General features: G+C 51.5%; 1 protein-coding gene across 1 annotated transcript in view; it reads right to left on the bottom strand.

Moving 5' to 3' along the window:
* GIGYF1 (GRB10 interacting GYF protein 1) overlaps nucleotides 1-26,966 on the bottom strand; it is a 1,662,840-nt gene that overhangs the window by 1,437,752 nt on the left and 198,122 nt on the right. The window contains exon 3 of the mRNA XM_078668650.1: nucleotides 415-483. The gene's annotated coding sequence lies outside the window, so the exon portion shown is untranslated. The remainder of the gene's footprint in view (nucleotides 1-414; nucleotides 484-26,966) is intronic.

The following is a 26,966-nucleotide window of genomic DNA, read 5'->3' as shown; positions in this document are numbered from 1 at the left end:
ACCTCAATCCAGTAAGCAGATGACCTCCATGATGGCTTCATTCAAGGCACAACAGAGGTAATGGGCACTTAGTCCTGAGATACTCAAGCATTGAGGACTGGCGCTGCCACAGGAGTGTCGACATTCTACCCGCTCAGTCATGTCTGATACCTACTTTCACCCAACTAGATTTTTGAAAGGAATGATTTTATAGATCAATAAATCCATTTACACTTCACCTTGGAGTCGCAAAGTACAGTAAAACTATCTTGGGAAGGAAGGGGTACGTAGAGGCTGTTTTATTATACCACTAAGATCGATAGTAGCGTATCTAAAAAATAAATGCAACCCAATATAAATTGTGATATGTTAAAAAAAACATTTGATAAGACTCATTGTTTAAATAATTGTCAGCATCTAGATTGAGGCACTTACCTGGGTCTCGTATTCCAAGGCAACTCACAATGCAAATTTGTATTAAAAGACGCGTTTAACACTGAAAATCTAAGAGAAATACAAAAATTAAAGATATGCATGAAATTAATTTAAATGGAGCTACATAGAAAATAGTTTGCAGTCCTTTGTTACATATGGCAAATATAAAGCTGAACCTCCAATAGATATAGTTATTTGATCAACCTCCCTGTTCGATGGGTATGATGTAGTGGAGCTCAATAAACCAACTGGTCCTAGACATTCTGCATCGGTTTGAGGATACTTTCTCACCCACTGTTGGCTAACTATTCCAAATTGCAGCTATCAGTGTTACGCTTGGAGTATCACAGCAAGACAGTAGGCAGAGGCGCCTAAATGAAACAAATTAAATAAGATAGCACAATAGAGAACACCGTTTCATCCAGAATACACCTGCAGACACAGACATCTACCTTACATACAAACTGAACAAAACAGTACAATTAAACTTACGTTAACTAGTGGAAAATAGAGCAAGATGCAGGGAAAATTAAATTTTATATCCACCTACTCAAAAGCAACCTGTGTTTACTGGTATTGAAATCACTAGGTTATGTGGCAGATTTATATTCATGCCAGTCCGAAAGTTTAAAGTTTCTACATTTATTTTATTTAGTTTTTTTTTTTAAACACAAAGCAGGAGAGCGGTGAGAGTCTGCGAGATACTGGAGTATCCGTCAGAAGGAAAATGCTACTTACCAGTATGCATCTGTTCTGGGCATGTAGGGCTGCAGAACCACACACTATTGCATTAGATCACCATCTGGTGGTGGGCCTGAATGATTACACTTTGTTGTCTTGGAAGAGTCTTTGTCTGTTGGATGACTCCTCCCTTAGATCGTAGTGTGCATGGGCATCGACTCCAACTTTAGATTGTTTTCGTCATTGGGCAAATGATGGAGTTGTTTGACTACAGATAAAGATGACCATGTGTTGTGTATCTAAAGAAGATAATACTGGAACAGATACAGGTAGCCGGGGAGGCAGGGGGGCGTGTGTGGTTCTGCAGCCCTACATGCCAAGAACAGATGCATACTGGTAAGTAGCATTTTCCGTTCGAGGCATATGGGCCGCAGACCACACACTATTGCATAGATTGCACAGCAGTTTCTCCCTTAGCAGCGACCACCCACATCTGTTGCAGTAGTTTGAAATAATGTTTTGAGTACAGCCTGGCCCACACTTGCTTGTTTTGCCTGCACATCTGCACAGTAGTGTTTTGTAAATGTGTGTGGAGTAGACCATGTAGCTGCTTTACAGATGTCATCTAATGGTATGTTTCCTAGGAATGCCATAGATGCCCCTAACTTACGGGTAGATGAGCCCTAGGGGGAATGGATAAAGTGTGTTTTGCTTTTTGGTAACAAATTTGGATGCACTTAACAATCCATCTTGCAATGCCTGATTTTGAAACAGGATTGCCTTTATGTGGAGGAGCCAAGGACACAAACAGTTTAGTTTCACGAAATGGTTTTGTCCTATCAATATAGTAGAGAAGCGCTCTTTTTACATCTAATGTATGTAGAGCTCTTTCCGCAACTGTTTGCGGTTGGGGAAAAAATACCGGCAACTCAATAGATTGGTTGAGGTGGAACGGTGAAATGACCTTTGGCAGAAACTTTGGGTTGGTCTTTAGAACCACTTTAGTGTGATGAAGTTGTATGAAGGGTTCTTGAATTGTTAAATCCTGGATCTCTCTCACTCTAAGTGAGGTAACAGCTACTAAAAAAGCAACTTTCCATGTAAGGAACTGTAATTCACACTTATGTAATGGTTCAAATGGAGGACCCATAAGTCTGGTGAGAACAATATTTAAATTCCAAACTGAAGAGGGTGGTATTCTGGGAGGAATTATTCTTTTGAGTCCTTCCATAAACGCTTTGATTGCAGGTACTCTAAACAATGACAAATCTTGTCTGTTTTAAAGATATGCTGCTATAGCCGCAAGATGTAACCTGATTGAAGAGTACGCTAAATTAGATCTTTGCAGATGTAACAGGTAGCATATGATGTTTTGTATGGAAACATCTAAGGGGTTGATGTTATTTGTACAATACAAAACAAACCTTTTCCACTTTGCTGCATAACATGCTCTAGTGGTGGGGCGTCTTGCTTCCTTTATGACATTCATGCAATCAGGCATTACATTTAGGTATCCAAATTCTAAGACCTCAGGAGCCAAATCGATATAGAGCTGCATTGGGTCCAGATGCTTGATCTCTCCATGGTTCTGTGTCAGTAGACGTGGGGAGAGTTTTAGTTTGTGATGTGGTACTACTGAGAGTTCTAGTAGCGTGGTGTACCACGGTTGTCTTGCCCACGTTGGTGCTATGAGAATCAATGTGAGAATGTTGCTGTAGCTTGCGTACCACTAATGGAATCAGTGGGAGAGGTGGAAAAGCATACGCAAATTTGTTGGACCAGTTCATCCATATCGCATTGCCTTTGGATAATGGGTGTGGGTATCTGGCGGCGAAGCTTGGGCATTCGGAGTTGTGGTGTGTAGCAAACAGATCTATCTCTGGTTGACCCCACGTGTGAAAAAATGGCTGAAGAACTTGATGAAGTTCCCATTCGTGTATCTGTTGTCTTTGACGACTTAACAGATCTGCAACTTGATTGTGAACTCCTGGTAGATGTTCTGCTAACAGAAAAATGGTGAGGAATGGCCCACCTCCATATGATCTGTACCAGCCGGGAGAGCTGTAGGGAGTGTTCCTCCTTGTTTTTGAATTTAGTACATGGCTGTCCTATTGTCCGTACGGACTAGTACAGCTTTGTTTGATAGGTAACGCTGAAACTATTTTAGAGCTAGAAAAATCGCTAATAACTCCAGATGATTTATGTGGAGTAGTTTTTGTTGCAGTGTCCATGTACCCTATACTGTGTGTCTTTGTAAATGCGCTCCCCATCCTGTGAGAAATGACTGTGGTTAGTATCACTTGTGGAACAGGTTCTATTAACGGCCAGCCCTTGGAAAGGTTTTTGGTGTACCACCATTGCAGAGAGCGATATCTCCGGTCGTCTACCAACACCAGATCTGTTATTTGTTGCTGAGCCGGATTCCACTGACTTGCCAAGCACACTTGTATGGGGCGCATTTGTAGTCTTGCGTATGGTACTATGAAAATGCAAGATGCCAACATTCCTATTAATTGCATGTACACTCAAGCTGGTAGTGAGTGTTGTGGCTGGAATCTTTTGATGAGATTCTGCATACTCTGTAGTCTTGTTGGGTTGGGGTATGCTATTGCCTTGGAGGTATCTATTGTGGCACCTAGATACTGCTGAGACAGGGACGGTAGGAGATGTGACTTCTTTTGATTTACCATGAATCCCAATTTGTGTAACAGGCAGATTGTTTGATGCGTGTGCTGTACACATTGGTTATATGTTAGAAAGGCGATCCGGGGGGAGGCAGAAGATGTCTGACCACCCCTAGGTCCACCCCTCCGTCGAGAAGTAGCCGAGCGTTATCGAGAGGCCTCCTGGGTGAGGGTCCTCTCCTAGGATCGGGCAGCAGGGTAACCACAACACTACAAACGGACACCACACAAGAGGATAAGTTCTTAGGCTTTATCAAGAATAAAGGTTGCTGGGTCTCAGCGGTATATACAGGCAGATCGAGGGATCTGTAGAGTCTCGTAAAAGGGACAGGGTAGCGGGACAGTCTCGGTATGGATACAGGAAGGGATACCCTGCGCACAGCTCTCAATCCTCGAGCCGGGGGTTCCGAGAGGTCGAGCCACGGCAGCGCCAGCAGGACTCGACAGGTGGTCTTAACGGAGAGGAGGCCGCAGCAGCGCCAGCAGGCTCAAGAGGGTTCAGCCGCGGCAGCGCCAGCAGGCCCCCAAGATAGTTCAGCCGCGGCAGCGCCAGCAGGCTCTCAGGTGGTTCAGCCGCGGCAGCGCCAGCAGGCTCTCAAGATGGTTCAGCCGCGGCAGCGCCAGCAGGCTCTCAAGATGGTTCAGCCGCGGCAGCGCCAGCAGGCTCCTAGGATGGTACAGCAAAGGTGGGCTGCGGCAGCGCCAGCAGGCTCTCATGGTCTCTTCAGGTTACAGGCAATGAGTTCTTCTGGTGTCGGCCGTGACAGCGTCAGCAGGGCTTCCAGTCCAGGATACAACTGGCGTCCTACTCCGGGGCTGGCCCAGATATAGGACTGGAGTCCTTTGATGTCCGGACCCTCGCGCCTGGGGGTCAGAGGGGCTGGGAGGATGGTGTCCAGACACCCAGCAGGGGGGTGGAGCCAGCGCCCAGGGAGGCCGGAGGGCGATTGAAACTAGGCGTCCGGGGACGGCTGGAGGGCCATCGAAACTCCCTTTTCTCCGGGATCTGTCGAGTGGCCACTCGACCACCTGGGTGGATTATGGTGCCTCAATGTCTGGGCTTCGCTGGACCTGGGCCGAGGCCACGTGGTCGGGACGTGGTGGGCCCAAGATGGAGTCGGGCGCGGCGCGTGCTTAGGTCGTGAGGGGCCCATGATGGAGCCAGGCTGGTAGTGGGGGTCCGGGATGGTGACCGGACCAACAATGTTGGGGCGTGCAGTGTCGGGCAAAAGGGCTGCCCGATGCTGGGTGGAGGGCCGATGTCGTCCTGGGCCCGCCATGCGGGAGGGGTAGGACCACGCCATGAGGCCGGGTCCAACACGCGTCCCCCCCAGCTGAAGGCAGGGGAGAGTCACCCATCTTCTTGGGGATTCTCCTCGCCGAGGCGGAAGTATCGGGACAGGCCGTCAGCATTGGCGTGGTCGTTGCCGGGGCGATGCTCCACCGTGAAGTCCATCCCTTGCAGGGAGATGGACCATCGCAACAGTTTCGGGTTTTCTCCCCGCATCTGCATCAACCACCGCAGGGGCCGGTGGTCGGTCTGGAAGTGAAGTGGGTGCCGAAGAGGTAGGGCCGGAGCTTCTTTAGTGCCCACACGACGGCGAATGCTTCCCTCTCGATGGTGCTCCAGCGCTGTTCTCTGGCCAGCAGCCGCCGGCTGATGAAGGCAATGGGAAGGTCGATCCCCTCAGGGTTCACTTGTGAGAGGACCGCCCCAATGCCGTGCTCCGAGGCGTCGGTTTGGACCAAAAACTCTCGGCTGTAGTCGGGGGCCTGGAGCACAAAGGGCGGTGCACATGGCAGTCTTTAGAGCCTCGAAGGCTGTTTGGCACTCTGGGGTCCAGCTCACCTTCTGGGGTCCAGCTCACCTTCTGGGGTAGCCTCTTGGAGGTCAGTTCTGTGAGGGGCCCCACAATGCTTCCATAGTCTTTTATGAAGCGCCGATAGTATCCTGTGAGCCCCAAGAAGGCTCGGACGGCTGTTTGGGTGATCGGGGGCTCCCAGGCCCGGATGGCGTCAATCTTTGGCTAGAGGGGAGCCACCAGGCCGCTCCCCACTTGGTGTCCCAGATACGTCACGGACCCTTGGCCGATCTGGCACTTGCTGGCTATTGTTAGTCCGGCCCGTCGGAGGGCCGACAGGACCACCCGGAGGTGGGTCAGGTGCTCACCCCAGTGGCGGCTGTACACCGCAGTGTCGTCTAGATAGGCGGCACTGAATTCTTCTAGTCCGGCCAGTACCCGGTTCACGAGTCTCTGGAAGGTGGCCGGGGCGTTTTTCATGCCGAAGGGCATCACTTTGAAGTGGTAGTGGCCATCAGGGGTCGAGAAGGCCGATCGCTCTTGTGCTCCAGGGGTGAGGCCGATCTGCCAATACCCCGCCGTGAGGTCGAAGATGCTGAGATATTTGGCGGCCCCCAGGCGATCGATCAGTTCATCCGCCCGGGGGATGGGATGGGCGTCGGTCCGGGTGACTGCATTCAGTCCCCGGTAGTCAACACAGAACCGGAGCTCCGGGGGGGTGCCAGGGACGGTGGCTTTAGGGACCAGGACAACAGGACTGGCCCAGGGACTGTCGGAGGGTTTGACTACCCCCAGAGCTAGCATCTTGGCGACTTCGGATTGAATGCAGGCCCGAACGCGGTCGGGCACTCGGAAAGCTCGGTGTCTTACAGGCGGGTTGTCTCCGGTGTCCACATCGTGGACACACCACCGGGTGACTCCAGGGGTGAGGGAAAATAGGTCTGCAAATTGCCCCAGCAGCTCCCGGCAGTCTTGGTGCTGTTCTGGGGTCAGGGTAGAGGAGAGTGTGACCCCGTCGATGGAGCCGTCTTTCTCGGTGATGCTCATGAGATCTGGTACGGGTTCGGAGTAGTCTTCAGCTCCGTCATCGGTCGCTAGCAGCACACTTAGTTCAGTGCGGGCGAAGTGTGGCTTGAGCCGGTTAGCGTGCAGAACCCGGAGGGGGTTCCGGGGGGATTCCAGGTCCACCAGGTAAGTGACGGGGATCTTGCGCTCCACCACTTTGAAGGGCCCCGTCCATTTGTCCTGGAGGGCGCAAGGTTCAACCGGGGACATGACCCAGAGTTGCTGGCCCAGCTCGAATTCGATGGATGAGGCGTTCTGGTCATACCAGCGTTTCATCTCCTCCTGACTGGCCTCGAGGTTGGCCTCGGCAAGTTCCCGGAACTTCCGAGTCTGGTTGCGCAGTGTCAGGAGGTACTGGTAGACATCTGGTGGGGCACCCCGGACAGCCGTCTCCCAGCCTTCTTTGACCAGGCTGAGGGGGCCTCGGATCGGGTGCCCATACAATAGTTCGAAGGGGCTGAACCCCAGGGACTTCTGGGGTACCTCTCGATACGCAAACAGGAGGCAGGGCAGCAGGACGTCCCATCTGCGTCGTAGTGGCTCGTCTAAGCCTTTGATCATCCCCTTCAGTGTTCGGTTAAACCGTTCTACAAGTCCATTTCCTTGGGGGTGATACGGGGTGGTGAACTTATATGTGAGCCCGCACTGTTGCCACAGGGATCGCATATGCTTGGAGATAAAGTTTGTACCCCGATCACTCACGACTTCTCGGGGGAAGCCGACTCTGGAGAAGATCCCATCAGGGCTCGGCCTACTACTGGGGCCGTGATGGTTCAGAGGGGAATGGCCTCAGGATAGCGTTGGCATGGTCCACCAGAACGAGGATGAAGCGGTGCCCCTGAGAGGTGCGGGGGTCCAAGGGCCCCACGATGTCGATCCCCACTCTCTCGAAGGGGGTGGTGACCACAGGAAAGGGCTGGAGTGGGGCCTTGACTCTTCCCCCGCTCTTCCCGCTGGCTTGACACGTCGGACAGGATCGGCAGTGGTTGTGCACATTGTTGCGCATCTTCGGCCAGTAAAAATGGGTCACCAGGCGGCTGTAAGTTTTATCCTGCCCCAGGTGCCCGGCATGGGGCACGTCGTGGGCCAAGTTCAAGAGGAAGTCTCTGAAACGGAGGGGAACGACCAGTACTCGGCTGGCCCCTAGTTCATAAACTTTATGCTCGCTGTAGAGAAGGTCGTGGTCCCAATAGACCCAGTGGGACCCCGAGGGGCCTCCCGCGGCTTGAGTGGCGGCTTGTTGTCGGATTCCCTCGAGGGAGGGACAGGTTTTCTGTTCCTGCCGGAATTGTTCGCGGGTGGGGCCACCTTCTTGGCGCCATTGAGCTAGTTCTGGAAGGTGGCCAAGCTCGGTGAGGTCTTCATGGTTGGGCCCCTGGGGGCCAGGTTCAGGGTCGGCGTCCTCGGGGACGGCGGCCGGTGGCGGTGCGGGCCACTCTGGTTCCTCGGTCGGAGCATCCTCCGGTGGGTCGAAAGCTCGGGCGGACATGGAGCGGGTGTTTGCACAGACCCACTCTGGAAGGCCTAGCATTCCCAGATGCTCTCTCCGCTCGACGCTGGCCCAGGGGGAACTTTCCAGGTCGTTCCCGAGGAGGCAGTCCATGGGGGTATCGTCCCGGACGGTCACCTTCAGCATACCCGACACCCCTCCCCATTCGAAGGGGATGCGGGCCATCTGGCACAAACTCTCGGAGTTGTCCGCCGTCCGCACCGGGCACATGATGTTGGGGAGAATTTGCTCTGGGGTCACCACGTGGGGTCGGACCGCTGTTACGCTGGCTCCAGTGTCTCGGAGGGCTTCGGCCTGGCGGCCGTTGATGGTGACCCATTGGCGATATATCTGGGTGTTGTCTGGAATTGGGTCTCGGGGGACCATGTCTCGATCACCCAGGCATGCCAAGATCATGGCGGCGGGCTCCCACTCGGCCTGTTCGTGGTCGTTGTCTTCTTCCTCGCCTCTTTCTTCCCCCAGGGCGGCGGCCGCGATCTGGCGGTTGGGAGGACCGGTGGTGCCGGGTCGCTGGTTCATCGGGCAGAGGGGGTCATTCGCGTAGTGACCCTGTCGCTGGCATCTGTGGCACGTTACATTCGGGTGGGGCCCGGGTCGGGCTAGGGGAACCCCCCTTCAGCCCAGGGCTGGTGAAGTGGAGGTAGGGGAGGACCCCGTGGGGGTGTCTCGTCCCCTGCTCTGGCCTCCTCCGCCGCCCCGTGGTCGGTGGATCCCCGGGGATCCCCTGCCGTAGTCTCCCATCGGACTCCGGGGGACTCGGGTGCTCACCCATCTATCCGCCTCGACAGCGAGTTTTCGGGGCTCAGTCAGTTTGCTGTCGAGGAGGTGCTGCCGGAGTTCGATGAAGCAGTTGTTGGACAGATGTTCCCATATAATGAGGTCAACCAACTGCTGGTAGGTGGTGACCTTGCTGCCTTTGATCCACCCCTCGAAGGCTCTGCTGTAAAAGTTCACGTATTCCACCCAAGTGGTACCGGGGATTTTTTTACAGTCTCGGAATCGCTGCCGGTACATCTCGGGGGTGAGTCCATAGCGAGTGAGGAGAGCGGTTTTCATGTGCTCGTAGAGGTCATCTCGGCGTCGGGGAGCTCTAGCAGGGCGTCTCTCCCCTCATTGACGAACTTCCCCCACAGGCCGGCGCCCCAGTCCTTGAGGGGTACTCTATGGGCGGTCATGGCGACCTCGTAGGCTTTGAACCACTGTTGGATGTCGTCGTTCTTGTAATTTTCCTTGACGACATCCTTGGGTATGTGCACCTTTGTGTCCAATGGCGGGGGCGAGGTCTTGCCCCCGGAGGCGTTGGCATCATTTGTTTTGGCCTTGAGTTCTAGTTCTTTTAGGCCGCGCTCATGCTCGAGCACGAGTCTCTTTTCATCGAGGTCTCTTTGTCTTGTCTTCTCTTCCAGGTCTCCTTCTAGCCGTAGTTGCTAGAGTGCGATTTTCCTTTCCTCCAGCTGTAGTTCTCCATCCAACCGGAGTCGGGCGAGCTCCAACTCGTGGAGCCGGTTCCTCTCTCGCTCTCGGGCGTCTTCGTGGGGGCTCGTGCCTGGATTGGCGGGTCTCTCCCCCGCTGGGGTCGTGTCGGTCTCCGGGCGTCCGCTCGGGCCCGGGTGGTCTTCATTCCGGGGTGGTGTCTCATCGGCGTCCACCCATGCTTGTAGGGCTGATTTAAAGTCTTCCTTGGTGCTTAACCCAGTGGTAGCGATGCCCAGATCTTTGCAGAATTGTTTTAATTCTTTGTGACTGTAATCTTCCATTTTTTCTTTCTGGAATTCCGTAGTCGGTCTTGTCTCTTGCGTAGTCATGGTCGTAGTGTGTTTTTCTCGGTAGTGAGTGAATCACCCTCTGTACGATCTGCGTCGGCTCGGATCCCATCGCTTGCCACCAATGTTAGAAAGGCGATCCCGGGGGAGGCAGAAGATGTCTGACCACCCCTAGGTCCACCCCTCCGTCGAGAAGTAGCCGAGCGTTATCGAGAGGCCTCCTGGGTGAGGGTCCTCTCCTAGGATCGGGCAGCAGGGTAACCACAACACTACAAACGGACACCACACAAGAGGTTAAGTTCTTAGGCTTTATCAAGAATAAAAGTTGCTGGGTCTCAGCGGTATATACAGGCAGATCGAGGGATCTGTAGAGTCTCGTAAAAGGGACAGGGTAGCGGGACAGTCTCGGTATGGATACAGGAAGGGATACCCTGCGCACAGCTCTCAATCCTCGAGCCGGGGGTTCCGAGAGGTCGAGCCGCGGCAGCAGGACTCGACAGGTGGTCTTAACGGAGAGGAGGCCGCGGCAGCGCCAGCAGGCTCCCAAGATAGTTCAGCCGCGGCAGCGCCAGCAGGCTCTCAAGATGGTTCAGCCGCGGCAGCGCCAGCAGGCTCTCAAGATGGTTCAGCCGCGGCAGCGCCAGCAGGGTCCTAGGATGGTACAGCAAAGGTGGGCCGCGGCAGCGCCAGCAGGCTCTCAGGGTCTCTTCAGGTTACAGGCAATGAGTTCTTCTGGTGTCGGCCGTGACAGCGTCAGCAGGGCTTCCAGTCCAGGATACAACTGGCGTCCTACTCCGGGGCTGGCCCAGATATAGGACTGGAGTCCTTTGATGTCCGGACCCTCGCGCCTGGGGGTCAGAGGGGCCGGGAGGATGGTGTCCAGACCCCCAGCAGGGGGGTGGAGCCAGCGCCCAGGGAGGCCGGAGGGCGATCGAAACCAGGCGTCCGGGAACAGCTGGAGGGCCATCGAAACTCCCTTTTCTCCGGGATCTGTCGAGTGGCCACTCGACGACCTGGGTGGTTCTTGGTGCCTCAATGTCTGGGCTTCGCTGGACCTGGGCCGGGGCTGAGGCCACGTGGTTGGGACGTGGTGGGCCCAAGATGGAGTCGGGCGCGGCCTCGTGCTTAGGTCGTGAGGGGCCCATGATGGAGCCAGGCCGGTAGTGGGGGTTCGGGCTGGTGACCGGACCAACAATGTTGGGGCGTGCAGTGTCGGGCAAAAGGGCTGCCCGATGCTGGGTGGAGGGCCAATGTCGTCCTGGGCCCGCCATGCGGGAGGGGTAGGACCACGCCATGAGGCCGGGTCCAACATTATATGACTTGGATTTTATTAACCAGTCGTCCAGATATGGGAAGACATGAATGTTGTCCCTTCTTAAGTTTGCTGCTACTACTGCTAGACACTTTGTGAACACTCAAGGTGCTGTAATTACTCCGAAAGGGAGTACCTTGAATTGATAGTGTTGACCTTCTAGTAAGAACCGTAGGTACTTTCTGTGCGATTGATGGATGGGAATGTGGAAATAGGCGTCCTTGAGATTTAATGTGGCAAGGAAGTCGCCTTACTTTAGCAACAGTAGAACCTTTTGTAGTGTGACCGTATGAAAGTGGCCTGATTGTATGGACAGGTTTAGGGGCCTTAGATCTAGAATGGGGACCCGTCCTTTTTGGGTATGAGAAAGTATAGAGTATAAACTCCTGTGTTTTGGGACTGGTTCTATTGCATTCTTTTGCAGTAGAGATGCCACCTCTTGTCTTAGTAGTATGAGGTGTTCCTGTGACATGGGACGTGGTCTGGGTGGTATTGTTGGAAGAATGGAAGTGAGCTCCAGGCAATAACCTGACTGAATTATTTGTCTTACCCACCTGTCTGTGGTGATGGAGTTCCAGGCAGGTAGGAACTGTTGTAACCTCCCCCCGACAGGAGTGGAATGGTCTGGGGGGATGGAAGGGAAGTCACTATTTGGGAGTAGAGGCGTTGCGATTGTTGTTGCCTCCACCTCTGCCCTTATAGTTGTTTCCTCTATATCCTCCTCTAATATCCTATACTGGGCGAGGTTTGTTTGGGCGCTTTGTAAGAAGAGGCATTGTCAGTTTAGAAACCCCTAGAGGCGCCTCTATAGGAGGAGCGACGAAAGGAAGATCTATGGGCTTGCGTTTGTAAAGCTCCCATGGATTTTGCCGTATCTATCTTTTTTCATCTTCTCTAGTGTGGTATCGACTGTTGGACCGAAAAGGTGTTGCTGGTCAAATGGTTGGTTTAAGATACTGGCTTGTACTTCTGATTTGAACCCGAAGATGCGTAGCCATGCATGTCTATGCAACAGCACCCCTGTATTTATTGCTCTAGAGGCTGTGTCTGCATGGTCTAGTGCACATCGTATGTAGGTATTTGTAATGACCTTGCCTTACTTTATTAGGTCAGAAGCCCTGGTCTTAAATTGCTCTGGCAAGTGTTGCATGAGTGATTCTAACTCATCATATTAAGCTCTATCATATCTTGCTAACAAAGCCTGAGTGTTAGCAATCCTCCAGACATTGGCTGCTTGTGAGATGGTGCGTTTCCCTGAAGCATCTAAAAGCGGAGAATCCCCTGTTGTCTGCGAGTTAGCTCTCTCACATTTGACACTACTAATGAGTCCAATGGCAATTGTCCTTTAATATATGCAGGATCAGTTGGAGACGCTTTACACTTTTTCCAGTCTGGGGTTAATTACCCTGGCTCTGACGGGGTCTTTAAATATTTCGGGTGCATGTCTCACGACTCCACTAAGTATTGGTAGTGTGGTTGTGGTCTTCTGTGACGACAGTAGTGTGTCCATGAGGAAGTCTTCTTCCACTGGATCTGTGTGCAAGTCCACTCCATGGAAAGTGGCTGCTCTATGACTGAGCTGCATAAACCCAATAGTGTCACCTGGGGGAGATGGTCTAGAAGGGTATGAGTCGTCTTGTGCATCTGGCGCATTATAATCTTCCCATGGGTCACCTGATGGCCCAGGAATATCTTATGGGTCATTAATGTTGTCAATGTGATGTTCACTTTCTACCTCCTGTGAGTAACTGTCATCATTTTGTGGTATAAGACTAGGTGTACTAGATGTTGAATGTACAGGAGAAATATCTATTGGTATTTCTACTTCTGGTGAAGGAATCCTTATGGGTGTAGTTTGAACATGCTTTTTTAGAGGAACTGGAGGTAGTTTAGGATAGTCCATCTTCCTCTTTTCAGGCACTGCAGTGACATGTCCGGTCTTAGGATTAATATGAAGAGTCTTTTGCTTAGGGTCAGGTTGGAAAAGCTCTTCTGGAAAATCTTTATTCGACGCCGATTTATCTGGTATGGGGCCGAAATGCTTAGGTTTTACAGTGTCTATTGTCTTTGGAGCAGATTTTGGCTTCGGTTCCAAAGACTTTATTTTGTTTTTTCTTTGTATCCGAAATTTTTGTTCTCGGAGTACGTCTGGACTCATCGACCCGCTGAGCCGAAGTAGGTTTCAGTCCTGGATCAGGCTTTGGTTCCACTTTTTTCGGAACCCCGGTGGTCTTCAGTTCGATAGCCTTGGGATCCTCTTTCGGTATCGAGCTTGCTTTCGGCTTGACCGCTTTTGGCACCGATGGATGCTTTGTGCCGGCGTTAATTTTGGCTTAAGGACCTTCTGCTTTTCAGGACCGACACACTGACTCGAGCCCCGAGTCGACTGGAGGCTTTTTAGGTCAAGGGACCGTTGCACTGCGTAGCAGTGGGCGGAGCCCGAGATTTGATTTCTTGGAGGGGGCTTGGAACCCGCCCCTCTTCTCCATTGGCTGGCCTAGTAAATGCTGGCCAGCCATTGGAGAGGGGCGTCACTCGGTTCAAGCACCGTCTTTTTCGGATTCGGGGGCGTGTTTTTTGCGTTCTTTCTACCTGTGACGTCATCTGTCACTCACCAAAAAACACGCCCCCAATTCCGAAAATTTCGGAGCTTTGCGGCAGCCATTTCTGCCAGACCTGCATATGAATCGGTTGAAGTGTGTAAAGCGCTCTAATCCCCCTTATCTGCCATTTTTGTTCCCCCCTAGCGCTTAGGAGTGCTTTCTTTTAAAATTGTGCTTAGCCCAGTTTTATTACTTAAAATACGGGTGCTCACCTCGTGCTGATCCCTTATCTACCGGGTGTCTACCCCGTATTGCTGCCGGAATCCACTTTTCTCCCTCCGGGCCACTGCACTGCCTGCGACGACTCAGAAGTAGTGGGCAGAGAAACCGGTAGCGGACAGGAGCCTACCCCGCGCTCCTGGGCAGAGGAGTGAGGCAGGGAGCGAGCAGGTGAAGTCCACGGGGCTCCCATGTTACAGTAGAGCCCCGCCTGCGGCCATGAGGAGAAGGAGCAGGGACACAGAAGCCGCCTGTTCCGCGTCGGGGCTCCCGGGTGAGGAGGAGAGCTCAGTGCCCCGCAGCAGCTGTGTCCGTGAGGCGGAGGGGGCCCGAGGCACAATGGCAGTGCCTGCCCCAGCCGCGGTGGAAGGATACGCGCTGCAGGTCCAGGAAGCCGGTGAGTGAAAGCCGCCTGGGGGAGGGGGGGGGGGGGGGTGCGAGGTCGCGTACCCCGCCGGTGCCTTGACCCTAGCAGCCCCGCTCTGCAGAGGGCTGCACCTACGTTGCTGTTGGTGTCTCTGGCGGCCCCACTTGGCAGTGGGCCGCTCCACCGTGATTTGGGGGCATTTTTCACTTCAGAGTACCCTGAGAGGGACTCCCACGGTTGCGAGCAATATTGAACGTAGAGCGGCCCCAGTGGGCAGCGGGCCGCTCCCCCAGCTGGCAGTGTTGTTTCTTGAGCCCACGAGGCTCAGAGGGGGCATTTGGTTTCTTGAGGACGCTCACATTATCTTTATACCTTAAAATATAAACGTCCTTTTTTTTTTACTTACAAAAAAAGGGGCTCCGCTGAAGCCAGGTAAGTCTGGAAAGAACGCTAAGGGTACTAGTTTGAGAAGTGTTATGGGCAATATCTATAAAAAATAAGATTTGGGGTGTTTTCGTAACAGACGGATGCCAGCTTTCTCCTCCGTGTCTGCTAGCTGGGCCTTCCCAGGGAGGGACAGGTGCTGAGGTAATTCACACTGCACGCGACTGAGTTCTTTCACAGTTACAGCACACTTGGCACATGGGCGGCAGTCCCTACCTGCCTGTGTTGCAGTATGGGCGACACCTTTGAGTGATGCTGTTCGGGATAGCCGCTTTCCCACAGGAGAGCCCTCACACCCCTTTCCCCTCGTCCCACGGTGAGAGGATTATAAGGAGGAAACAATCACGTGCTAATTAACCTGGCAAATACCACCCATACGCAGCACACACCATGAATGCGTAATAACAGGAGTGGGAAACGAATGCTTGTATGTTTTTAGGGGGGAAAAATGTTTGAAATGCTGTGACAATTTGAGGTGACTAACGTTTGTGTTCCACAACCCACGGGAGCTGCATTATTTATTTGGAGGGATACATGGGCCCAGGTGTGTGTGTGTGTGTGTGTGTGTGTGTGTGTGTGTGTGTGTGTGTGTGTGTGTGTGTGTGTGTGTGTGTGTGTGTGTGTGTGTGTGTTGGGCTCTGTGGGCGTGTGTGTGTTGGGCTCTGTGGGCGTGTGTGTGTTGGGCTCTGTGGGCGTGTGTGTGTTGGGCTCTGTGGGCGTGTGTGTGTGTGTGTTGGGCTGTGTGTGTGTGTGTGTGTGTGTGTGTGTTGGGCTGTGTGTGTGTGTGTTGGGCTGTGTGTGTGTGTGTGTGTGTGTGTGTTGGGCTGTGTGTGTGTGTGTGTGTTGGGCTGTGTGTGTGTGTGTGTGTGTGTTGGGCTCTGTGTGTGTGTGTGTGTTGGGCTCTGTGTGTGTGTTGGGCTCTGTGTGTGTGTGTGTGTTGGGCTCTGTGTGTGTGTGTGTGTTGGGCTGTGTGTGTGTGTGTGTTGGGCTGTGTGTGTGTGTGTGTTGGGCTGTGTGTGTGTGTGTGTTGGGCTCTGTGTGTGTGTGTGTGTGTTGGGCTCTGTGTGTGTGTGTGTGTTGGGCTCTGTGTGTGTGTGTGTGTTGGGCTCTGTGTGTGTGTGTGTTGGGCTCTGTGTGTGTGTGTGTGTTGGGCTCTGTGTGTGTGTGTGTTGGGCTCTGTGTGTGTGTGTGTGTGTTGGGCTCTGTGTGTGTGTGTGTGTGTGTGTTGGGCTGTGTGTGTGTGTGTGTGTGTGTTGGGCTGTGTGTGTGTGTGTGTGTGTGTGTTGGGTTCTGTGGGCGTGTGTGTGTGTGTGTGTTGGGCTCTGTGGGCGTGTGTGTGTGTGTGGGGCTCTGTGGGCGTGTGTGTGTGTGTGTGGGGCTCTGTGGGCGCGTGTTGTGTGTTGGGCTCTGTGGGCGCGTGTTGTGTGTTGTGTGTTGGGCTCTGTGGGCGCGTGTTGTGTGTTGCGTGTTGGGCTCTGTGGGCGCGTGTTGGGCTCTGTGGGCGCGTGTTGGGCTCTGTGGGCGCGTGTTGGGCTCTGTGGGCGCGTGTTGGGCTCTGTGGGCGCGTGTTGGGCTCTGTGGGCGCGTGTTGGGCTCTGTGGGCGCGTGTTGGGCTCTGTGGGCGCGTGTTGGGCTCTGTGGGCGCGTGTTGGGCTCTGGGCGCGTGTTGTGGGCGCGTGTTGGGCTCTGTGGGCGCGTGTTGTGGGCGCGTGTTGTGGGCGCGCGTTGGGCTCTGTGGGCGCGCGTTGGGCTCTGTGGGCGCGCGTTGTGTGTTATGTGTTGGGCTCTGTGGGCGCGTGTTGTGTGTTGTGTGTTGGGCTCTGTGGGCGCGTGTTGTGTGTTGTGTGTTGGGCTCTGTGGGCGCGTGTTGGGCTCTGTGGGCGCGTGTTTTGGGCGCGTGTTGGGCTCTGTGGGCGCATGTTTTGGGCGCGTGTTGGGCTCTGTGGGCGCGTGTTGTGGGCGCGCGTTGGGCTCTGTGGGCGCGTGTTGTGTGTTATGTGTTGGGCTCTGTGGGCGCGTGTTGTGTGTTATGTGTTGGGCTCTGTGGGCGCGCGTTGGGCTCTGTGGGCGCGTGTTGTGTGTTATGTGTTGGGCTCTGTGGGCGCGTGTTGCGGGCGCGTTGGGCTCTGCGGGCGCGTTGGGCTCTGCGGGCGCGTTGGGCTCTGCGGGCGCGTTGGGCTCTGCGGGCGCGTTGGGCTCTGCGGGCGCGTTGGGCTCTGCGGGCGCGTTGGGCTCTGCGGGCGCGTTGGGCTCTGCGGGCGCGTTGGGCTCTGCGGGCGCGTTGGGCTCTGCGGGCGCGTTGGGCTCTGCGGGCGCGTTGGGCTCTGCGGGCGCGTTGGGCTCTGCGGGCGCGTTGGGCTCTGCGGGCGCGTTGGGCTCTGCGGGCGCGTTGGGCTCTGTGTGCGTGTTGGGCTCTGTGTGCGTGTTGGGCTCTGTGTGTGTGTTGGGCTCTGTGTCCGCGAATACTCTACTACTCTCTAATGCTCACCTATTGCCATTGTAAATGACAATACCATTTATTTATGTTTTAAAAAAAGAAAGAAAATGTCATAAGCAATGCCAATAGCTCTACCTTTAATATTGACGAGACCATTGCATTGTAAATGCTTGTTTATATTCTTCGCTGCCGAGCCAGAAGGCGGGCGTCGGAAGGTTTTGGTCGGTGTGCACCTGGACCAGAAGGTGGAGGTGGAACCGAAGCCTGTCCCGGTATGGTGGGGTGAACGAGTCGACGCTTGTACTCACGACATGTTGACCAGCTGGAAGATAGTCTTCTTCGGATTGATCCTAGTCTCCAGAAGCTGAATCCTCTGCTTTCGGCGTCTACCTCGATCAGAGCCTCGTCTATCGTCTATCATCAATCAGGCTTCCGAGCGGGGCACAGCACTGAAACGGCTATGACTCACATAATTGACGACGCCCTTCAAATGTTAGATCAAAACGATACCCGTCTCCTCATCCTTCTTGATCTCTCTTCAGCTTTTGACACCGTTAAGCATGAGAAATTACTCGAACTACTAAACACAAGAATGGGGCTATCTGGGACAGTCCTCAAATGGTTCACTTCCTTTCTACACAACAGGTCGCAGAAATTCAAGAGTAACAACCTGATGTCCTCGCCTATACCTGTTTCGTTAGGCGTCCCACAAGGTTCCTCCCTATCCCCAACTTTGTTCAACCTAGTCATGGAACCCCTCACCACCTTGTTACAAGAGTCCAATATACACTCACATGTACACTGATGATACCCAACTATATCTCAAATTACAATCCCCCAAAGACATTTTGCTCCTGAACTCAACGATCAGAAGCACCCAATCCTGGCTTGCCGATAATCCTCTCAAACTCAATGCTCTGAAAACAGAGTTCCTTCTTATCTCACCTCCCACCAAGATCTCTACCACACAACTCTGGCTTAAAGACCTAACTGCACTCAATGTCCAACCCACCATCGTAGACTCAGCAAAATCCTTAGGCATTACACTTGACACCAATCTCAACATGCAGCAACATATCAGCAAGGCAACCAAGGGAGCGAACTTCCAAATAAATACCCTGAGGAAACTTAAACCCTTCCTCCCTGCCAATGACTTCCGAACTGCAGTACAAATCCAACACCTTCCCTAGTGTCCGCACAGACTGGAGTTGGAATTACCAACATCCAGCGCCCCCCCTCCGCAAGTCGTTGTTCCGACTTGCGGAGTAATGGTATGCGGAATCACAATGAGGTCGCGTCCGCGTTGTGATTCCCTGCGGGAGAAAAACAGCGGAATAAGGACATACATTCGTTGATGAAGATGACTGCGCCATTACTCTTCGAGCTAGACGGTCCCTGATGCTTTTCTTGGACCGGAGCGAAGCACAGGCCTCACAGTCTCGACTCATGCTCTGGAGATAAGCACAGATTGCAAACCTCATGAAGATTGGTGTGAGGGAATTTGTGTCCACACAGAGAGCACTTCTTGAAGGGTGTTCTTTCCATGAGCCAAAGGCCCAATGGCGCAGTTGGGCCCGACGGCCCCAACGAACGCTGGAATCGAGAAGCGAAGGCTTTCTTAGAAGCATGTAACCTGAATCACTGTCGAAGACGATGCCGATTGTATTATGATTGACTATTAATTCAAAAAAGAGATCGGTAACGAGACCAAACGATGAACATATCCGAGCCCGATGACGGGAAAAAAACAATCTGAAGATGGAGTCGATGCCCATGCGCACTACGATCTAAGGGAGGAGTTATCCAACAGACAAAGACTCTTCAAAGACAACAACAAAGTGTAATCATCCAGGCCCACCACCAGATGGTGATCGAATGCAATAGGGTGTGGTCTGCAGCCCATATGCCTCGAACATTTGGTTACCAAGAATGACAAAATGGTTACTTACCAGGAGTCATTTTGCAGCCCAAAGGGTTAGTAAACATTCCGCATTGCAGCATGAATCCTTTTCTGTATTCACATGCTCTGCATCTGATTATGTACTGGTGTATGGTTCCTTGGGAAGGAGGGGTTAACTGTGGTTGAGTTGGCAAACCAGTGTTGTAGCACGCTGGATGTCCACACAGTGTTTCATAAAGGTATGTGGAGTGACCAAGTCGTGCACATGCAGATATCGATAATGGGTATGTTTGCCAGGAATGCTAGGGTTGCACCCTTCTTACTGGTTGTGTGCAACCTGGAGCGAGTAGGTAGAATTTTTCCTGCCTTGTGCAACAGATATGGATAGTTTCCACTATCCACAGCGCAATTGTTCCCTTTGTTACCAGCGTACCTTTGCTTACCCTGGCAAAAGGTGGATTCTCCTTTCGAATTGCTTTCTTCTCTTGTAGGTCGTACATGAGTTCTCTTCGCACATCCAAGGTGTGTAATGCCCTTTCAGCTTGTAACTTTGGGTCCTAGAAAAAACTGGTAGTTGAATGCTTTGGTTGACATGAAATTGCAATACCACCTTGGGTAGAAATTGAGGGTTTGTTTGTTAAACAACTGTCCTTGTGGATTTTAAGATACCATTCCAGGATCGTGAGCGCTTGTAGCTCTTGGACTCTGCGATGTGATCCTTCCAGGAATCTTTTCTCCACTAGTAGTGTGAAGATACTGTTCCCAATTGTTCCTCTGGTGTATGAGGCTATGACGGCCAAATGGACGCTCAGTGATGAGTAGTCAGGCCGCAGGCCAGTAGGTGGGTAAGGCATTTAAGCACCATACAGTGGTCTGTCCTGGTTTCTAGTTTTTCAAGTTCCATGCACCAGCAAATGAATTTCATACGAGTGCTTGGCTTTTTAGCCTCCTTCAGGAACTCCATTCTCCGGGGGGGATTTGTACGATTTGTCCTCTGGACATCTCTAGTAGATCTGAATATCACGTCTGTCTGGCCCACTGCTGTACGATGAATATGAGTGACGTCACTGGTTGTCTAGCTTTTTCCAGTACTCTTGGGCTCAGGCCTGTCTGTGGAAAGGCTTATGCAAATCTCCCTGACCAGTCTATCAAAATACATCCCTTTGGACTGTTGACGTAGAAACGTGGACAGGAAGTCTTGGAATTTTGCTTTTTTTTGGACTAGTAGGTCCATGCTTGGTGTGTCCCAGTGTCTGAAAATAATGCCCAGTACTTCCTGCTTTATCTCCCATTCGGGAGACGCACATTTTTGTCTGCTCTGTCTGCCTCAGTGTTCTTTTTTGCTGGGAGGTGTATTGTTACTAGGATCGTGTAACATTGCACCACGGATTAAGAGTAGTTTCTTACCTGTAACTCCAGTTCTGTAGCAGGGGCATCTCTGTTATAGTCATTATCTAGTAAATAGTCCCGCCCATGTGCGTGGACCCCGGAGCAATCAAAAATAATCTCCTAAGTCGTCTTCTCTGCAGTCCTGCATAGACACTTAAGAGAAAATTAAAGACAATAATGCAGCCTGTATCTACAAGGCTACACTGTCCAGTACTTCAACTAGAAATGCCAAAGATATTTTACCAACATCACATTTCCAAAATGTGTCAAGTTCCATCCATAGAGACACTTTCCCTTCACAAAAACCTTGGAATGATAGAGAGGAAGGGATGGACAGACAAGCCTCCATAGGCTGCATTATATGTCTGGAAAAGGGATACCGTGCCTTTGAGGAACTCTCCAGAGACCCTCGGTATCCCATGATGCACAGCAAACTCATTTTACTTTGTTCTTTTTGAAGGTGCATCCAGCAAGGCCTGTAGCATACACTACAGTACCATTTTCTCCACCCGGGAGGAGGGCGGGCGCTTAGGACTATAACAGAGAAACCCCTACTACAGAACAGGAGTTACAGGTAAGAAACTACTCCTTCTGTAGTAGGGAATCTCTGAGTATAGTCCTAATCTAGTGAATAGAATGGCAAGCCCATCCCAAAAACCAACCCTGCGGTGGAGAAAAGACAGACAACACCACTACTGTGCAAACAGATTTCGCAACGAAGCCTGCCCAACCTGAGCATCTGCCCTGGCATCAGAGTCCAGACAGTAATGCTTAGCAAAGGTGTGGACCAACTTCCAAGTGGCCGCCCTGCAGATCTCTGCAATGGGAACATTACGGAGCAAAGCTGTTGTAGCTGCTTTGCCCCTGGTAGAATGAGCCTTAGGCTTACCCCCTAAGGTCTTGTTCGCTTTCTGATAACATAGCTGGATACATGACCCAATCCACCTGGAGATGGACTGTTTAGAGGTAGCCAGACCGGTCCTGACCGACCCATAGTTGATAAACAATTGGTCGGACCTAAGGATATCCTTGGTCTTATCCAGATAGAATTTCAACACCCTCCTGACATCCAGGGAATGAAGAGAACGCTCCGCTGGAGTAGATGGGTTCTGAAAAAACGTTGGTAAAGTTATAGTCTGATTAACATGAAAATCAGAGATAACCTTAGGAAGGAACTTCGGGTGAGTACGCATAACAACCTTAGCAGCATGAAACACAGTATAAGGTTCCTGGCAACACCATGCCCGAATTTCACTCACCCTGCGGGCCGATGTAATGGCCACGAGGAACGCCGCCTTCCACGACAGGTGCTGCAGTGAAGCCTTGTGAATAGGCTCGAAAGGTTCTTTCATCAACCTGGACAGCACCACATTCAGCTCCCACGAAGGCGAAGGAAGCCGAACAAGAGGGAACACTTTCTTCAATCCTTCCAAAAAATCCTTTATTACAGGAATCTGGAAGAAGGACGTCTGCGAAGGACATTTCCTGTATGCAGTCAATGCTGCGAGGTGAACCTTAATGGAAGAGAAATTAAGTCCAGACTGGGCTAAATGCAGAAGGTATGGAAGGATGACATCTTCCTTGCAGGTCGTCGGATCATAGTTCTTAGACGTGCACCAGATGCAGAATCTCTTCCACTTGTAAGCGTAAGAAGTCCTAGTGGAAGGCCTCTTAGCCTCCTTCAATATGTCTATGCAATCCTCAGAAAGATTCAAGTGGCCATATTGCACTCTCAGGAGCCATGCCGCCAAACTCAAAGACGAGAGGTTGGGGAGTACCATCTGTCCCCTGAACTTCGTGAGAAGGTCCAGCCGACACGGCAGCCGCCGGTGAGGTAGGAGCAACCGGTGAAGCAGGTCCGTGAACCACCACTGCCTGGGCCATTCCGGAGCGATGAGGATCATCCGCGCACTGGACTGGGAAAGCTTGACGAGCACCGCCGGAATCAGGCGAATAGGTGGAAAATCATACAGAAAGCTGTTCGACCAGCTGATCCATAACCCGTTCCCCAGAGTCCCCGGCTGGTAATACCTGGAGGCGAAGTCATGGCATTTTCTGTTTTCGGCGGTGGCGAACAGATCTACGTCTGGAGTGCCCCACATGGCGAAGAGGTCTTCGAGCACCTAGTCGTTCATGACCCACTCGTGGTTTTCTTGGATCAACCAGCTGAGTGCGTTTACATTCTGCACACCTGGCAGATGAGTCACCGTTCTCTTCAGTCCTCTGGCTAGCAGCCAGTGCCAGATCGCCTGCGCTTCCTGTGACAGAGTGCGCGATCTTGAGCCCCCCTGCTTGTTTAGATAATACATTGTGGTCGTATTGTCCGTCTGCACAAGCAAGGAGTTGGTCTGGAAGGACGGATGAAAGGCCTTCAGTGCCAAGTGAACAGCTCTGAGTTCCAGGAAATTGATGTGATACGTGGACTCCGCCAGAGACTACGTTCCCTGGATCTGAAGATGGTCTGAATGCGCTCCCCAGTCCTGGAGAGACGCATCCGTCACGATAATCTGAGTGGGGATGTCCTTGTGGAAAGGAACCCCTCTGAGGAGATTCTCTGCTGAGCACCACCATCTCAGGGACTGTTGGGCATGACGAGACAACTGGATCGAGTCGTCCCAGCATCCTTTCCTCTGGTCCCACTGATCCTCGAAGCATTCCTGCAGCGGCCTCATGTGGAGGCGCGCATGTGGAGTGAGGAAGATGCAAGAGGCCATCGACCCCAGTAGAGAAGACACTGTCCTCACTGTTTTAGATGGAGCAGCTATGAGAGCCTGAGCCTAACAAAGGATCGATAAGCGTCTCTCCTCCGAAGGAGACACGCTTGCTGACAGCGTATTGATGGAGGCTTCCAAGTACTGCAAGCACTGGACAGGAATCAGGACAGACTTGGGCATGTTTATGTGCAACCCCAGCTGGCTCAACAGAACAGCCATCTTGTTGAAGTGCAGTTGTGCTTTCTGGAAGGTGGAGGCTTTGATCAACCAATCGCCCAGGTACGGGTAGACAAACACCTTGTTCTTTCGGAGGTGCTCTGCCACCACTGCCATGCATTTTGAAAACATCCTGGGTGCAGACTTCAGTCCAAACGGTAGTACGGTGTACTGATAGTGATTGGTGCCGACTAGAAATCGCAGGAACTTCCGGTGTTTCCGTGCAATCAGAACAGGGAAGTACGCATCTTGTAGATCAGTGGTTCCCAAACTTTTGACTCCTGAGGACCCCCACAGAATCACTACTGGAAGCCGGGGACCCCCAAACAATTTGTACAATTTAAATTTTAAAACATTAAAACAGTAATTCACAAAAAATACACATACAAGTACCCTCTAAACAAATACTTACCTCACTAAAGCTTTTAATATTTTATATTGAAAAATATGAAAAAATCAAAACATTTTAATTGGAAGGATGGTGCTGCATCTCGGCGACTAACTTTTCAATGTTTCGTTTTTGAATCCTCAGGTCAGATTCTATATTTACCAAGCGATTTCTGTACCTATTTTTTAGGTACATAACATTTGAGAAAGCCTTTTTACATAAATATGGGGTGGGGGCATTTACTTGCTCAACCATCAAAGGACCTAACAATCCACACAATCATACTAAAACATACGCATCAATAGGCAAGTGTGTTTTCACTGCTGCAGACTGTGCTGCACCTGTTACGTGAGAGGCAGCCTCACTGATAATTCCTAAGCTTTACTTGTTCTGTGACTGTAGGAAATCTGTACTGATATACTGTTATAAAGGTTTTCTGTCACAGAGAAAAGCTTCCACTGCTGTTACCATGCTGTAACTGTTCTGCAAAGGAGGGAAGCTTGCACTCATGCTCTTGCCGTATCCCTTCTATGAGGAATGGAAGCCTGCAATGATGATGCTGAGCTGTGCCTGTTATGTGAGGGATTGTGTGGTATGAACCTGGGAAACTGGTCAACTGATGCACCTTGTGTAGCTGTTCTGCGAGAGAGGAAAGCTTGCACTGCTAATGCCACTTTGTGTTTGCACTGAGTGATGCTTGCACTGTTGGTTATGTGCTGTACCTATTCTTTGAGGGAGAGAAGCTTGCCCTGAAACTACCCCTTATGTTTCAGAAGCATTAATCACACCCACTACTGTGTACCTGTTCATTGGTGCCATTGGAGTGCATCTGGTTGTGGGTTCTAACCATGATTGTGAGCATCCATTTGATACCCTGTCTTATTTGAACATTTGCAGGAAGGGATACCCCCCTTCCTCAGATAAACATTTGAGATATTCCTGTGGATTTGAGATTGTGGAAGGGCCAGGAAACTGTAACAGTTTGCATAAAACACTGTATTTTTGTTCCTCTCTACCCCCAAGTGAGGTACGATGCTGGGCTTGGGCTATTAAAAGCCCTGCTCTCACTGCCCACACTGGACCTGGTTTGCAGATATTAGGTATAGGTTTATGCTAGCCTGTTTTGCTTGGCCTCTCTAGTATTTCTGCACTGCTGCCTCTGGTTGACCCCTCCCCAATTCCTGTCCTCCCCTAACATTCTTCATGTCGTTCTATACCTCCATAACCTTGCTCAATACCAGTCCCATGCTCCCTCACTGTACCATTCTCTTCCCAGTACTGCCACACACATACCTCACTAGAGTTCTTTATGATTAGTAATCCTAATAACTTATTTTCAAAAGAGCTCCATGCCACACACTTGCAGTTTCAAAGCGCTGGAAATAACAGATGTAACTACTGCTCAATATAACAGTTCTCACTTACCCTTCTCTGGAGGGTGGCATGTAAAGCTTCTGTCCGATAATTTAAGCTCACAATTTCAAGGTCACACCAAATGTCAGAGGAAAGACAATGCAGTATTTCGTCAGTCTCTTCCCTTTTCTACTCAGTTTCTGATGTTCTGGCCTACTCCTTCGTGCAGCATTCCATCCCCTGCTTTTCTTCTAACCTCCTAAGCTTCTATGACTGGCACCTCAAGATCTAAGGGTGTTTTTTAAATTTCTCTTGCCAACTTTTTACCTCTCAACCCCTAGTATTAACCCTGCTGCCTAACATTGCACTTGCATTGTGCCGGTACACTGCTGACAAACACTTTCATTCCTGCCCAGCCCGATGCGGTCTTATGTGATCAAAGTCGGCTCCGTCCTTCATGGCTGACCATAAATTCCACTGGCCATTTTCTTCTATTGTTCACCACAACCCAATTACAAACTGCCCCCAACTCAATGTGCTTTCACCTCACCCCATCTTTTACGCCACCATATTCTCTTCCCCAGGTTCGCCATGTAACACCCTATTTTTGTTTTTGCCAATTACCAATAATGTGGCACTCTTAAGTTAACATAAGGTCTACTATTTAGTGTCATATTGCACCTGGAATCCGCTCGATGTCTGGTCACCTCTGCCACCCTCAGCAGCTGAGAAGTGACAGGCGTGGGCTCTCTAAAAGCACTGCTTTCCTTTTGAGACACTAGTTAAAAAAAGATATGTTAAAAAAAACAGACTCACACATATGAAAATATGACACATAGGCAATCTGAAACAGTGGCAGCTATGTTACATGAGGTGCTGATGACATAAAAAGGAAACACGTTATGCACACGCTTTTACTGTAAAAGGGTACACTTACAAAACACTCACAGGCAGTTCCAGAGAAGAGCCCTCCTGCCGATTTGAGGTTCTTGAATGCTCTTCTAAAGGGACACATGATAGCAAAATGCCTTGGGGCTGGCAGCAAACACAAGAGGAAACACATGCACTGCTGTGCGAGCGCGACGTGCAGAATCAAATAATGAAATGAGGCAAATCACCCTTCAGCTCGCACCTAAAGCTGAACCAAATTATATTGTGATTTTGCCGCCCCTGCGCTAACATTCACATCTCTTGTGAGCTGTGAAGGCGCATGAGCATTTTGTCTTTAACAACGACGTCAGGCACTCAAGTCCTGCGGACCCCCTGGGAATATGTCATGGACCCCTGGGGGTCCACGGACCACAGTTTTGGAAACGCTGTTGTAGATCTATTGCGCAAAGCCAGTCTCCCCTTTGCAGCTGAGGATAGATCTGATGCAAAGACCGCATGCAAAACTTTTCCCTGCGAATCCATTTGTTTGCTTGTCGCAAATCCAGAATGGGCCTGAACTCGTTCTTGTCCTTCTGTACCAGGAAGAAACTGGAGTAGAGGCCCTTTCCCCTTTGAGACAGAGGGACATCCTCTATCGCCCTTTTTCTCAACAGGATATCGACCTCCGTCTGGAGCTCGTGCAGTTGGAACTGCAAGCAAACCGGTGGAATTGCTGGAGGGGGGCTGGTGAAACGCAGACTGTATCCATTGCAAACAATATTCAGCACCCACTTGTCCGGAGTAATTTTTCTCCACTCTGCCAAGTAATGTTGGA

This window comes from Lissotriton helveticus, chromosome 12 (genome assembly GCF_964261635.1).
Source record: "Lissotriton helveticus chromosome 12, aLisHel1.1, whole genome shotgun sequence".
In the NCBI taxonomy this organism is placed as follows: Eukaryota; Metazoa; Chordata; class Amphibia; order Caudata; family Salamandridae; genus Lissotriton; species Lissotriton helveticus.
Note: the sequence above shows the minus strand (reverse complement) of the source record. Positions and strands in the feature narration are given on the sequence as shown.